This window comes from Rhagoletis zephyria, unplaced genomic scaffold, assembly GCF_001687245.7.
Source record: "Rhagoletis zephyria isolate East Lansing unplaced genomic scaffold, Rhagoletis_zephyria_1.1 Rzeph_scaffold_01467, whole genome shotgun sequence".
Taxonomy (NCBI): domain Eukaryota; kingdom Metazoa; phylum Arthropoda; class Insecta; order Diptera; family Tephritidae; genus Rhagoletis; species Rhagoletis zephyria.
This window is the reverse complement of record NW_016158551.1, coordinates 106,409-121,752: the sequence shown is the minus strand read 5'-3', so window position 1 is coordinate 121,752 and position 15,344 is coordinate 106,409. Positions and strand designations below refer to the sequence as shown.

The 15,344-nt window shown below is 37.9% G+C and overlaps 1 long non-coding RNA gene across 1 annotated transcript in view; it reads left to right on the top strand.

Moving 5' to 3' along the window:
- The first annotated feature begins 9,005 nt into the window (after positions 1-9,005).
- The window catches only part of LOC108364126 (uncharacterized), a 10,574-nt gene continuing 4,235 nt past the window's right edge, over positions 9,006-15,344 (top strand). Inside the window, exon 1 of the long non-coding RNA XR_001847702.1 lies at positions 9,006-9,186. This is a non-coding gene — a long non-coding RNA (uncharacterized LOC108364126). The remainder of the gene's footprint in view (positions 9,187-15,344) is intronic.

Genomic DNA, 15,344 nt, shown 5'->3' with positions numbered 1-15,344 from the left:
AAATATATTTATTTTAGAAATGCTTATATTACAAGTAAAAAGAGAAAAACTATGAACTAGTTTCATTATATGAAAAATTTGTACTTTGAATCTTTGACTATTTTATCCTTTCGAGTTTCTAACTCATAAAACTTTAATCTGTATAGTTGTAGTAACATTGAACCATAAGATGCATTTTGAAGTTTTCTGGCAGCATTTTCATTCGATTTTCGCGAAGAAAAGCCTTGAATGTACTAAATGTGCGCTCGACGTAAGTTGATACAAGTGGAGCCCAATTTAAATATGGAACGTTTGAAACGTTCATATTATCAGAAATAAGGGCGTTTTCCTCGCCCTTTACAATTTTATCCACACCCCTTATTGTCTCCAAGCCTACGTTAGCTGTGAAAACGGCGTTGAATTTTTCCAACACCAATTTGGCAAGAGGTCCCTGCGCTTCTATAAGCTGCATGGGCATGCGTATATTTTTTAATCTTACAAAAAAAATTTTTATGCTACAATCACTTTTTTAAAGGTAGAAAAGGCAAAAAACGGCAAATATCTTAAAAAAGGCAAAATAAAAACAAATGCAATACAAAAGGCAAAAAAAGGCAACTTTAAATGTGTATATATGGAATCAGGGAAAGCTAAATCGTTGCCATTCTTAATCGGAAATACTCTATCTCTTTAGCAGAAAAAAAGGCAATTTCCATAAAGTCCGTTCCCTGGTTATTACACACGCCAACAAAAATAGAAACAAATTTGATGCAACTAATGTTAACGCTTTTTTTGACGTAAGCATAAAGTTTCGTTCAGACCCAGATTTTAAGAAAAACAAGGTCAGTGTCAAAGAATCGCGATTTTGCAATATTTGAGAAGCTCTAGCAAAGAAACAAAGGGTAGTAGGTAGTACCTCCCACTTAGGCTTAGATTAAAGAAAGAAAATCTCGGCTACTATCCCTGCAAATTCCTGCACTTTTGCTTGATGGTCACTTATAGTTATTTGTTGAACAGGAAAAACTGATTTTGGGAAGTTTGAGTACCTACCGCAATTAAGAAAAATTCCACTTATGCTTAAATTAAGGTTTGGACTTCTGTCTTCAATCCCTGAAAATACCATTCCTGCACCTTNGCCTACCGAAATTAAGAAAAATTCCACTTATGCTTAAATTAAGGTTTGGACTTCTGTCTTCAATCCCTGAAAATACCATTCCTGCACCTTGACCCTGCGGTCCTTGCTTTACGTTGACTAAACAGAATGTGGATCAATGATACTCACCAGTTTGGAAATTGCCACCAACTAGAACTCCAACCAACTAGGTTCAAGAACGATTCACTATCGAGCCGCAAGGACCTCTTCCCGGTATAACGCTTTCATCAGGTTATTTAAGACGGTAATGGAGGATATGCCTTCTGTCGACCACAAAACCAAACGTGAACGTGAATTGCTGGCGAAAACGTTGGACCAAATATTTCAATAAAAAAATTAAATTTGGGCGGGACGAAGTTCGCCGGGTAAGCTAGTTTTTATATATAAGAATCTTCTTTTAAAAATGCGCAGGCTCGAAATTGACTTTAGAGCTATGGTCTGGAGGAATTTTTTCTTAGAATTTTATGAAGAATCCGAATATGCTAGGAACAATATCGAAAAAAATCGATCCATACAAATTGACCCGCCCTAATATATATATATGCGACGAATAACTGTTACCCAGTTTTTTTTGAGAAATAAAAGGGTCCTTTTTAGATTTTGCGAAAAAAGCATATTGTTAATTTTCCACAGATTTTACTTTAGTTGTATCAATTAGTTTTTAAATTTTAATCCTTATTTACATTTGCCAGCAGTGTAAACTTTGAGAGAAAAGTTCATTTGGCACGCAGGTCTTCGTCAGTTAATTTATTCCATACCTTCTGTAACCATAGGTAAATTTTCTCCATTTTGAGTCCCTTATACTCCACCTTTTGTTCCACATAAGGGCTCATACTCAAAAATCGAATAGACTCGGAACTGGTGACTAGGACGGCCATTCGTACGACCAGCCTTATGCAGTTTTTTTCTTTGTTGTATTTTTTATACAAATCCTAAGAAAAAATACACCTGAAAAAGACTTGCGTGCCAAATGAACTTTTTCCTCAAAGTTTAAACGGCTGGCAAATGTAAATAGGGATTAAAATTTAATAACTAATTAATACAACTAAAGCAAAATCTGTGGAAAATTACCAATAAAATACTTTTTTCGCAAAATCTATAAAGGACCCTTTTATTTCTCAAAAAAAACGGGGTAACATTTATTCGTCGGCACGCTGTATATATGTATATATATATATATTTTTAAGCGGATTATTCATTGCCGTTTTTATCTTTTTGGTATTGTCCCGCCGCTAACTCTTCCGACGGGCGTTGAATTGTGCTTGGAAGTGGTGTTATTGTTTGTGGTTTCGGCTCCATGCAAAATCTTTAGCTTACTTACATGCGCTCTTCTCGTCTTTCCTTTTTGCGTTTTGTCCAACTCGACGATCACCGGTGTCACGAAGTTAATTACCCGATGGAGTCCACTATATCTGGGGGCTAGCTTGGCCGCAAAATTGTCCACTGCTTTGGATAGCTGAGGTTCCTTTACCAGAACTAGGTCGCCTACAGCCGGTCGACATTTACAGTCGCCATTATCTTGTTCCACTATCGTCGTGCCGAGCTGCTCCTCCTGTGGTTGCCGCGAGAGCGCGTCCGCCACCACGTTTAGCTTCCCTTTTCGGTACTGCACATCAAAAGAATATTGTTGGAGCTCCAGTGCCCACCTCGCAATTGGACCTGATGGACTCTCTATCGCGTTTAGCCATTTCAACGCCATATGGTCGGTGACTACCGTAAAGGTGTACCCTTATAGGTAAGGCCTCATCTTTTTTATTGCCCAAACTATAGCCAGGCATTCCTTCCCAGTCGGAGAGTAGTTTGCCTCCGCCTTATTCAGCCGTCGGCTCGCGTACGCTATCATTCGTTCCTTATCTTCTAAATCCTGAGTAAGGACTGCGCTGAGACCGAAATCACTTGCATCCCTTTGTGGCGTAAATTTTCGTGTGAAATCCGGGCAAGCTAACACCGGAGCTTGTGTGATCGCGTTATTTAGAGCCTCGAAAGCCTCCTGCTGTTCCTCGGACCACTTCCACTTGTTGCCTTTCTTCAACATCGACGTTAAGGGATGTGAGACGCGCGAGAAATCGGGGATGAACCTCCTGTAGCATGAGACTACTCCCAGGAAACGCCGTAGCCCTCGTAGGTTGTTAGGCGGTGATTGCTCTTTGATGGCCGCGATCTTGTCTGGGTGCGTGTGGATACCCTCCTCGCTGACGACGTGCCTTAGATACTTCAGACTCTGCTTAAACAACTCGCACTTCTCTGGGTTGATCTTGAAGTTGGTTCGCCTTAGCCGCTGGAACACTTCCGCGAGATGCCGTACATGCTCTTCCAGTGTGGTACTCGTGACAATGATATCGTCTAAATAAGCGAACGCGTGCGGCTCTAACTCTGGTTCGATGACGCCGTCGAGTGCTCTCTGGAAGGTCGCTGGGGCCGAGTGCAGACCAAACGGCATTACCTCCCATCCTTTGGGTCTAGGCTGCTGATGAAACGGGCGCTTCTTAACCGATCCAAGATATGTTGCATGCGCGGCAACGGGTAGGCATATGGCACGGACCGAGCATTGAGCTAACGATAGCCGACGCAGAATCGCCATTTGCCGTTTTTCTTCCCTGCCAGAACTATGGGAGCACTGTGCGGGCTATGCGATGGTTCAATGCAGCCCTTTTCTATGAGTTCATCAATCTCCTTGTTAATGATTTCCTGCATATTTGGGTTCTTGGGAAAATACCGCTGTTTAACTGGTCTATCATCTTTCATCACTATCTTGTGCGTCGCAATATTGGATACATCGACATCTCCTCGAACACCTGCAATTCACGCTTAAGGAACTCACTCACCGAGGGATGATTTATTGCGTTGTCCACTGATAGGGCTGTTGTTTCATACCTGACCGCTTCGCGGGGTCTTCGTGTTCTTATTCGACCATAGTTCTACACGTGACTGCTCCTTACCCTAAATCGTCCGTTTGCAACGTTAATGATTGCTCTCCACACCTTAACTCCAAGTTAGCCTTCGCCAAGTAGTCCGTTCCTATCACTACTCTGTCGGCCAACTCTGGAGAGACTAGCAGCTCACTCTGGTGTACCTGGTCACCTAACTTTACCTCTGCGTATACCGCATCGACTATGATTCTCGCTCTGCCATCGCCCATCACCACTCGCTTTCTCACTCCTTCAGGCTTCTCGCCATCGTATCGCTTACGAAGCTCCTTATAGCCCCTGTGTTGATTGCAGCTGTTACCTCTTCCCGTCTGTTAAATACGTTTACTAAGCTCGAGGTTGTGTTGTTGGAGACCCCACCCCTCGATACCGATAGGGCCTCATGCCGTTTCCCTGCGGATCACGGCAGCAATCACGCGTGCGTATGCCGCATCGACCACATCTCAAGCAAAATTCGATATGTGCACTACGGCAGCCATGTGCGAAGTGTCCACTCACACCGCACATGGCGTCTTCGGGGGTCCGCGTATGCTTGCAATGTTCTGGGTGAGGAGTTTAACATCCCGGATTGCTGTGGGGCATCTCTCCTCTATGATTCCTCATCTCTCTCTTCCGCGCGCATGTGTTGGTAGCGTTCCTCATGATGCCGGGGTACGAATGATCTCGCTGTTGGTCTCAGTTGTTCTCACTCGAGGGCGATGTTCTAGAAGTCTTCAGCCAGACTTACCAACTCTTCGAGACTACCGAACTCGCTCCGCTTGACGTACCACTGACACTCTCTTCGGCGGTGTAGTCAGCGTGTCGCATAAGCCACTGTAGCGCCAGCACGTAGTCTTTAAACTTCTCACCGGGTCGTTGGACGCCCTGCCTAATCTCATCGTCCAAGTGCCCGAAATACCGAGAGCTTAGGAAGAACTTTGGGAAGTCCTATTTGAAGGAGTCCCATTCCTGCCATGCCTGTTATTATTCCAGAACCACATCAAGGCCTTGTCTTTCAGCAACCCAGACAGCGCTCGTGGGATCGAATTATGATCGATGATAAAACTCAGGGGATCCTTACCGCGGTAGTACCGGAAACCCCATTTTCGTACTCGGTCCATAGTGGTAGCACATGATAGTGGCGGGGTACAACGTACACCGGTGGTGTTCTATCTTCACGGAGCCTGGTCGCTACATATGTATCGTCTTTACTTGCAGTACCTGGAGGTGGCAGTACACTGTTACCTGGTAGTGGTAATCCGCTGGTCCCCTATGTGTTGCCGGGTTCATCGAAATGGTCGGCCGTGCATGCCGAAGGGCCAATTCAGTGAAGCAATCCTTGAGTCCTTCGTTGTCACTCTCCGTCTGGATAAAGGTCGAGAGACGCTTACGAAGCTCGTCCACTGTTCCAGAACTCTCGAGGCCGAACTCGGTGGCGTATGTCAGTAGTTCCTCTCGGTTGAGGTAGTACACCCACGTCACTTTCACCATTGCTGCAAATTTTCTTGTTGGTACCCTCGTTGTCTTCTTGCTGATATACTGTTTGCTCTCTTGTGGTTTTCTCGTTGACTTCTCACTTATTTGTCGTTACTTTCTCGTCGTTTTCTCGTTGACTTCTTAAAGTCCCTGCTCGGGCGCCATTTGTAACGAACTTTTGTAGTGAGCTAAGTCGGTCCAGGGTTCCTGAAATGGAAATTCCTACTCCTTTCTTCAAAATAATAAATCTTCACCTTCAATCCATTTACTCTTTTATTACTAAATCATTTAATTAGGAATTCCTATCAAGAACGCTTAAAGGCGTGGGAGTGAATATCCCTCCACTAACCTTACCCGTCGGCGAGAGTGGTAACCTCCGCCGAATATAAGACTAAACGCAAATGAGGTGGAAACTCCCAGGCGCGCTTCGTTTGCCAGTAGTGTGTGCCCACCGACAATTTTGCCTGCCTACTAGCGACTGCTTAACTTTACAAAATATTTCCTCGCTTTTATACTCTTCTGCGCGCAGGCAGACTGTTATGCTACAATAACAATGCTTAACTACTAATGTTAATTGCAACAATTGAATACTGAATTTATACAATTCAACAAGTATATGTAAATTCAATACAATTCAATTTATCTATATATAAATACGCCACAAGAAAATTTTGCAATCCCTTTTTTGAAGGCACCGTTCGCTCGATTTCATTGAAACATACACCGATTTAAAGGATATAACTTCCTCTAATCCAGAAATGTGAATCCCGATACATAGGGGGCGTGGCATCTGACATATAGACTAAAACGTGAAAACCACTATATCTCTAAAACCAATTATGCTGGGAAACTGAAACTTGGCACATATGCATAGATCGTAAATACCCTACTAACGGTGAAAAATGGTAGATACTGGGAAAGTGGGCGTGGCACTTCCCATACAAACTGAAATTCTCATATCGCTTATCTCTGCAACCGCTTAAGCTAACGTTCTGGAATTTGGCACAGCTATGTATGGTATCAATAATGTACTTATGGCGAAAAGTGGTAGATAATGGGTTATGCTAACGTCCTGAAATTGGACACAGCGACATATGTTGTTAGTACCGTACTTACGGCGAAAAGTGGTAGATTTTGGGAAAAGGGGCGTGGCGCCGCCTATACAAACTGAAATTTTCATGTCGCTTACCTCTGGAACCGCTTATGCTGACGTCCTGAAATTTGACAAAGCAACAAATGTTGTCAATACCGTTCTTTCGGCGAAGAGTGGTAGATTTTGGAAAAGGGGGCGTGGCACCGCCCATACAAACTGAAATTCTCATACCGCTTATCTCTGGAACCGCTTATGCTAACGTTCTGGAATTTGACACAGCTATTTATGGTATCAATAATGTACTTATGTACAAAAGTGGTAGATGATGGGAAGGGGGGTGTGGTACCGCCCATACAAACTGCAATTCTCATATCGCTTATCGCTGGAACCGCTTATGCTTACGTCCTGAAATTTGACACAGCAACATATGTTGTCAATACCGTACTTATGGCGAAGAGTGGTGGATTTTGGAAAAGGGGCGTGGCACCGCCCATACAAAGTAAACTTCACATATCGGTTATCTCTGGAACTACTTATTATATAGTTATGGAATTTTATACACCTACATTTATACACATATACAATCGCATGAATCATTCAATTGGGAACCATATTCTCCCAGATTTTAAAATCGCATTGAATGATTGTTGTTTTGTGCAAAAGGTTTAGAAGGATCAGTGTGTTTGTCTTCCGATAGGCGGCGCAGGGATTGCGAGCTATCCTGAAAAATCATATTTATGATCAGGTTTGTTTCACTTTTAGAACACATATTAGTAACATAAAATTTGGTGTAAATTGTAGTCCAGTCGTATGATGAATATATAAAGTCTTGATAAAAGCCCGTGCGAAACCGCCGTTAGAGAAGGAAATACTATCTTTTGTTGTAAACCTTCAAGATACTTTCTCAACCGTTAACGATTCTGATGAAAAAAACAAGAGAGTTTATATAGATGAGGGCAACTTCCAAGAGGCTCTCAGACAAATAAAATGGAAAAACTTATTTACTGTCTGAATTAGTATATGTTTGACATATTAGTCAGTGATGAACATCTCATCTATGCATACAAATACATATCGTCGTTTAAAGTACAAAACAGCGTATCGTCATTCTGCAAAACCGCGTAACTGACATTGGCTTCCAAAAATTGGATTTGCTCACACAAGCTCTTGGCTCAATCCTTAACCATTCGTCCTGAAATATACTAGCCAGAAATGCGATTGCTTTATAAAAAAGAGAACCATTTTGAAATATGAGTGTTTTTACGCTCTAGAAAATAATTTCTACAACTTCACATACGCGGTTTTTTTTCTGATACGCGGTTTTGCATTTTGTTGATACGCGTTTTGCACTTTAAACGACGATATGCATATTTTTTTATAAATGAAAATCGAGTTTCCTTGTTCGGCCTTTATTCAAAAGCTACTGAAGGTATTTGGAGGAGACTTGGTAGAATTAGCATTAATCAATCCGGTATTAACATTCATAATTCGATTTTAAGTTTTCCTGTAAATTTGATATAAATTATGCTGGTGGACTTCAAAATAGTAATTCGCATAAAGGGGTTAGTATTGATGGCAGGTAAAATTCAAAAGTGTATGAAAAAATATGTCGAATTTCGACAACTGGGCGATACTAGTATAAGTAAATGTAATACAATTCAATTTATATAAGTAAATGTAATACAATTCAATTTAACTAATTCGATTCAAATACTTCAAATAATTCAGTTTAATTACATGCTTATTTTAGGCAACAGATATATGGGGACTCCAAAGCCCCTGGATTTGGGTCCTCGCAAACTCTTCCGGCGGATGCTGTGGTGTAGTGGTAAGCAGTGCGCGCTTACACTCCGCAAGGCCTGGGTTCAATCCCTGGTCAAAGCAACATCGCAAAAATATAGAAAAAAGATATTTTCTTAACGGCGGTCGCCCCTCGGCAGGCAATGGCAAACCTCCGAGTGTATTTCTGCCATGAAAAACAGCTTCTCATAAAAATACAATCGCCGTTCGGAGTCGGCGTAAAACTGCAGGTCCCTCCCCTTTGTGTGACAACATCAAGGCGCACGCCACAATTTGGAGGAGAAGCTCGGCCAAGCGTGTAATGGGCAGATAACTTCAGTTATCTTAAGAGATAAAGATTTCAAAGGATATTTTACAAATGTTAGTTTCGTTTTATTTCAATAGAATAGTTATTAAAATTTAGCAGTATAGTTCTCCATCCGCAATTGTTCATGAAAAGACTTTCTTAAATATGTGTTATTATTTATTGCTAAAATGAAATGAGAATAGTTATCAAGTTAATAAAAAAAAATTTAAATAAAAAGAAAAGCACTGGTCACGTTACACTTATTTATTAGGTAATTGTGCAACTAAGTCAGCTATGATTTCTTTTTTGTCCATATGGAATCATTATGATATCGACAATACTAAGAAAACATGTTATATATCCTTTTGGAAAGGGTACTTAATTATCCAAAAAACAACTTTTTTAGTTTTTCATTGGCTACGTTACACTTAACATTTGCGGTACATTTCATTACGACTTAATAAGAGTTCTAAACAACTTTTCGCTAACTTGGCACGTATCCTGTTAAACTAATTTATTTTCTATCGTTCAGAACTTATTCGGGCAAAATAAATCAAGGAAAGCTTATATTTTTGTACTTTTCCTTGTTGAAGTATCGAAAACTGTTTTTAGGTTCGTGAAAAATCCTTCTACAAAAGTAGCAAAATATTAAACACAAAATGCTTGGACATGATAAGAATTAGTGTCAGAAGCAGCTGACAGATATAGTGAATTCCAATAATCACCAATATGTACAATATTTGAAAGAAAGAAAAAAAACGGGCTGGTTTACTTTCCTGTAGAAACGCCCATATGTGTTTCCATACCAATCTGGAGTACTTTACCCCATATTTGAAGTAATATGCAACATGAAACTTTAGTCAGTATGGAAGGTGCTACGCCTCTTTTCCAAAAAACGTCCATTTTTCTCTGTGAGTATGAATTTGATTTCATATACATATCTCTATACCAAGTTCCAGTTTTCTCCCACAAATACTTCCAGAGATATGTATGTATTATGAAAATTCCAATTTGTATGAGAGGGACCTTGAGTTATCGGAATTACTTTCAGTCTAAGGCCCTCCTTATGAAATCCGTAGTAAATGTACCAAATTTCGTTGTGATCGGGAAACCGGTAGTCTATTTTTCAATCCAGGTCATAAACCATCTGGGTGCAAAATTTCATGCAAATCCGTTCAGATTTAACCATCAAAAGACACACTAAACTATTATTCGAGTTTTGTGTCGTCGCGAACTGCCCTCAGCAGTATAAAAAATCAAAGCGTGATCGCGAAAAATTACTAAATAAATAATAAGACATTGTGTATATCAAAATAAATAAACTATTGTTTACATACAAAATAAGAACGGAAGTTAAGTGAGAGATGAGTGTCGAAGGAGCTCCCCCACAAGAGCGCAGGCACTCACTCCAAGGCAGTGTTGCCGCCGCTCAAAGAACTTTCTAACCGAGATTAGACGAAAAAGTTACCAAATGTAAGGAAAAATAACCATTTTTTTATTAGATTAACAATTCAGGTCATCACAAATTCTTTTATATAGTACGTTTGCAAACCAAAGAAAATCAATTTTTATTTGCTGTCGAGGACATGGACCTCAGCGAGGCTCAAGTTTAAATTTGTTTTTATAATTTTTGAAATATTGTAATGGATGAAGCGTGGCAGGTCTGGCACCTCCCTATTATTGTAACCCTTATACTACTAAACTCAAACTATTGTGAATCTTGAATAGTTTGAATAGGTTGCCTAGTAGGTATGTAATAGGCCGCCACTCACTTCTATTTTTGACTTACTACCAGCCAGACTGCCGCTTCGCAAAATATTCCCCTTTTTGAAATACATACCTCGAATTTGTAAATTGAAGAACGTGATTAAATCAAACGTGTATGAATTTAAAAGAAGTTGTTGCTTTCTTATTTTTTTTTGTATTCCAACGCACTCCAGTAATCACGGAAACGTGATCATTTTCATTTTTGAAAAGTAAATCCTTTTAAGGCTGTAATATGTAAATACATATTTTAGAAAATCACTCTTCCCGTATTAGATGCATATGTATGTATATGTATATGTATGTGTATGAATATCTTATTACCAGACTCTATATGACGTTTTTAAATAAGTACATAGCTACACAGTCTCCAACTTCTTTGTAAGAATCAATGAAATACCTAATGAGCGTGAACAACCACATTGTATATATTTTAAGATTAAGATTAAACAAACTGTGGAATGGTATTTTCACTGAACCTACTTGCTATAAGATTATTATTTTTAATCTTAACTTAAATTACTAAAGTAATCAGTAATGGAAACAGAATAACCAAGTCCTTTTTTTATTGTACATACATGCCGTGGTATTGGATTCCGCATATACGAGGTATTTATATATGTACTATCTAAGTATGTATTCTTTTGAAGTAGTCTTTATCCGACCATGTATATTATGTATTCTGTATATTACAAAACAAATACATACATATGTAATAGAGCGGGTCAAATTTTTTGGATCAAAGGCACATCGCGATTATGGTTATTTGGGTAATTTCAAGCATTTTTGTCCAAGAAACCATAGGTCTAAGATGAATTTCGAGCCAGCGATTTTTCTATCTAGTTTTTTTTTTTTTTAAATGGCTCACCTGTTGAAACAGCTGTATTGAAAACTAGCCAAAATGTGTATCTGAGGGTTTTTGGGATCGAGAAATCTATTTCTGGCATTAGTTTTATCTTTTGAGGGCCGCCAGAGAGCACTTCCGTACTTGTTTTGGATTTTAACTCCTTTTTTTCCGAAAATCGACAGCACGAAATTACACTTTCTCATAATGCAACTAAAATTTTTAAATATTTTTTGTTATTTTTTTATCTTATTTTTTTTACAAAACAATTTTTTTCTTATTTTAATATAATTTTTTTTTATTCAAAAATTTAACTTAAAAGATAGAAACATGAAATGTGAATGAAAAAAAAAACAAACAATTTCGAATGTTTCAATTTTTAAACACGTACAACGTATTTTTTTTAATATTATGTTGGTAACACTGTTTATCGAAATATTGTATGACAAATGGCATGTGTGGCAGCATGCTTTATCATTTTCATAGTGTGTTTAATATGTAAAATAAAAAAAGAATTAAAAAATAAAAAATGCGTGTGTAACACCGTACACATGATAGAAGTGAAACTTCTTAAAAAAGGTGTGAGTACCAGGTACGTACTCACGAAATTGGATGTGTAGACATATGTTTACGGTTCGGCAAACCATTAGGCCATTGAGTTACATACATAGATTTGGTTACAAATCAAACAATAATTTCATTTAATCTTATTAATTTTCTGATATATCTACATATAATTTATTTATTAATTTTCCGGTAACACCACCTTATATGAATTCGCGCTTCTAGCATCCATAGAACCGGGTTGTGATGGAAGTAATTGTATGTTTAACAAATAAATGAAAATGTTTATAATGCAATCAATAGATCCTTACGAATTCGCCATTACCAAGGCACTAAGTAACGTACGCACTTTTGTTTGCAAAATGCATTTATTTAAGTTGAAAGAAGACAAATTCCTTTGTTCGGCATTTATTCTTACTCGCTTGCTGTCTTCCAAGGCGAATTCATATATTCTTATCATGAATTCATATAGTCATGTGGTAGCAAGAGTATAAAAACATAAAATTACCTTATAAATTAAAAGCATAAATATCACATGTATGCGTAGTCCAATTCACGAAATCATTTCATCGATCTGAGTAAAAACTACATAAGTGCATAAACTCTATTTCGCGTTAATTGAAATCATGAAATGGTGTTCATTCATTCAGTTTCTACTCAAAAGCATGAAATGATTTCATGAATTTCCCTACGCATAATGGTAGTAAATGACAGAATGAATTACAACAAACACATCCTTTTGACATAATGCAAGCCGAAAACGTTGGTTCAAATCAATCCGCAATCAAGTTGGACGTTTTGCCCACAAACATTGCAATTTTGCGAGCAGTCTCATTGTAAAATCTCATTTTTACAATTTCATAGATTCGGCTAACATTTATAAAATAAAGCACGTACCTATTTCGGCTGAGTTATCCATTTTCGGTTATGAACAACATGGCCATTAATGTAGCGATAAGTTGTACAACTTGCCAGAAAGTCCAAATTTTTTGATCTTTCATAGGTACAACCAAGACATAAATTCATTCAACAGGCCCACAAACGGTGCAATCTAGAGCAAAACAACACCAAGTTGAACCAACGGTCGCTACGTTTAACATCGGGCGAAAATTTCAACTGCTCCTGTAACACTACCTTATATAAGTTGGCCTTGCTATCCTCACATATGTTCGTCAGAGTATACCAACGAAGGACGAGTTAATAAAAGGAGATAGCAAGAGCACAAAACTACTCTAGAAAATTACACGCACAATGACAAACATGAACAAATGTACAACAAACACATAATTTTTGACAATCAGTACAGTTCGAATTTATATCAATGAGCAGCTTTTTCCCAGCAAACATTTGGAGTCATAAATGAGTCTTTAAGGAGTCCTATTTCGGAGCTATTACGCTCATAATGATCTCATTTAAGAGTCGGATATGAGTGTGTTTTCCTTCCTACGAATGTCGACTTATATGAGCCTAAATTCATACATCAAATGAGCCTCAATATGAGTCATATTGGACTCTTATTGGCCTCATATACGGCTCATTTTGGACTCTTTTAAAACAAGTTTTGGCCTCATATATGACTCTTTTTGAGACCCTTATCGGCCTCATAAATTCCTACATTCGCACTCTTATTTTAGGTTGCTCTTTGAGTCTTATTCAACTCACTATATTTGCAAAGGCATTCCGCAAAAAGTCCTTGCAAATAATATACATACATACTTACATGCATATACACATTCCAATAGCAGCAGCTGAAGCTAAATTTTGTTCATTTTTTGTTTTCTAATTATTTTCAATTTCTGTATAAACAAGTTTAGATATAAATTTCAAATCTTTATTGTTTTTATATTGGCACAAGGTGCTGGCTCATAACTTGGCTCATATATGAATCCTAAAAGATTCATATAAGAGTAAAAAATTTTTTGTTTTTGAAACTCATATTTCTTACCTACCTAGGACACCTTTCGGACTCATATATTCTGAACGCTCAGAATATGTTTGCGGGGCAACTGTACGATTAATGATAACATTTTTTTAATCGTTAATCGCTGGCTGCGATTACGTTTAATTAATTTAAAACATTAATCGTTAATCCAATTAAAAATAAAATCTGATTAATTTGTCTATGAAATGTCATGAAATCAACATTGATTTGACATACTTATCACTATACCATTTCAGTTCTCCCCCACAAATACTTCCAGAGATATGTATGTAATATGAAAATTCCAATTTGTATGGAAGGGCCTTGAGTTACCGGACTTACTTTCAGTCTAAGACCATCCTTCCGAAATCCGTAGTAAGCGTACTAAATTTCGTTAATTAATTTAATTAAACTTTCCTAATACGTGATAACTCTTAAAATAGTAGCCTATTTTCCAACGTAGGTCATAAGTACGGTGACCATCCGTCCTGTATTATACGGGACAGTCCTCTTTTTTGACCAATTGTCCTGGTAATTTCTTTATTTTATACGGGACGCAAATGTTCTGTATTCCTTTTCACGCCCTGTATTTGTCCCGTATTCAGTGTTCGGCATTTCGATGCCTTAACAACCCATTAAAATGGCATGTCTATGAAACAGTTTTAAGTGATGTTGGTATATGATTGTAATTTTCTCCATAAACAGTTATTAGTTTCTAATCTGAATGCCTGTGATTCGAATAGAAAAATGCATACGTGACCAAAATATAAATTAGGACTCGACATTTGTTTATTTTATGTTTCTTATTTTTTATGGAAGTAAGGCTTTTTTCCTAACAAAAACCATATAAAAAAAATGTCCGACTTTGTGCAAAAACTATAAAAATTAATTCTGCAAAGTTTCACCAAACTTTCAAACTTTTTGATCAGAATCTTTTGAAGGTTTGTAGCTCATTAAAATTCATTATAATAAGGTGCAAGTGCAATGTGTTCTGCTCATTTGCTTCTCTTTTAAAAATATTATCGAACATACTTCGTACGAAAAAAATGCGTAACACCGTCAAAAAAATATAAATCCAAAAATTAACGGTATATCCTAGCTACTTCGAACTTGCATTTTATTGTATTAAAATTTAAGGAATTTTTTGTAACAAATTTTGTGGAGAAAAAATCTCGAGAAAAATATCCTATAGGTTTGAGATGTTACTTTAAGGATGCTCTTTCAGCTCTAATACACTTAGGATCATTGAAGAAGGTTTTAAGATCTGTTAGCTTGTGTGGAAAAAATTGCAAAATTATTTTTTGTCCCGTATTTGGCCCCCATAAATATGGTCACCGTAGTCATAAGCTATCTCTGTGCGAAATGGCATGCAAATCTGTTCAGTCGTTTCCGCGTGTTAGTTTAATTAAAACTTTTTTAACAGGAGGCAACTCTTCCAAAAAATTAGCTTATTTTCCACTGTAGGTCATAAGCTATCTGCTTGCAAAATTTCATGCAAATCCGTTCAGACTTTTCCGCGTATTAATTTAATTCAACTTTTATTACCAGGTGGCAACTCTTA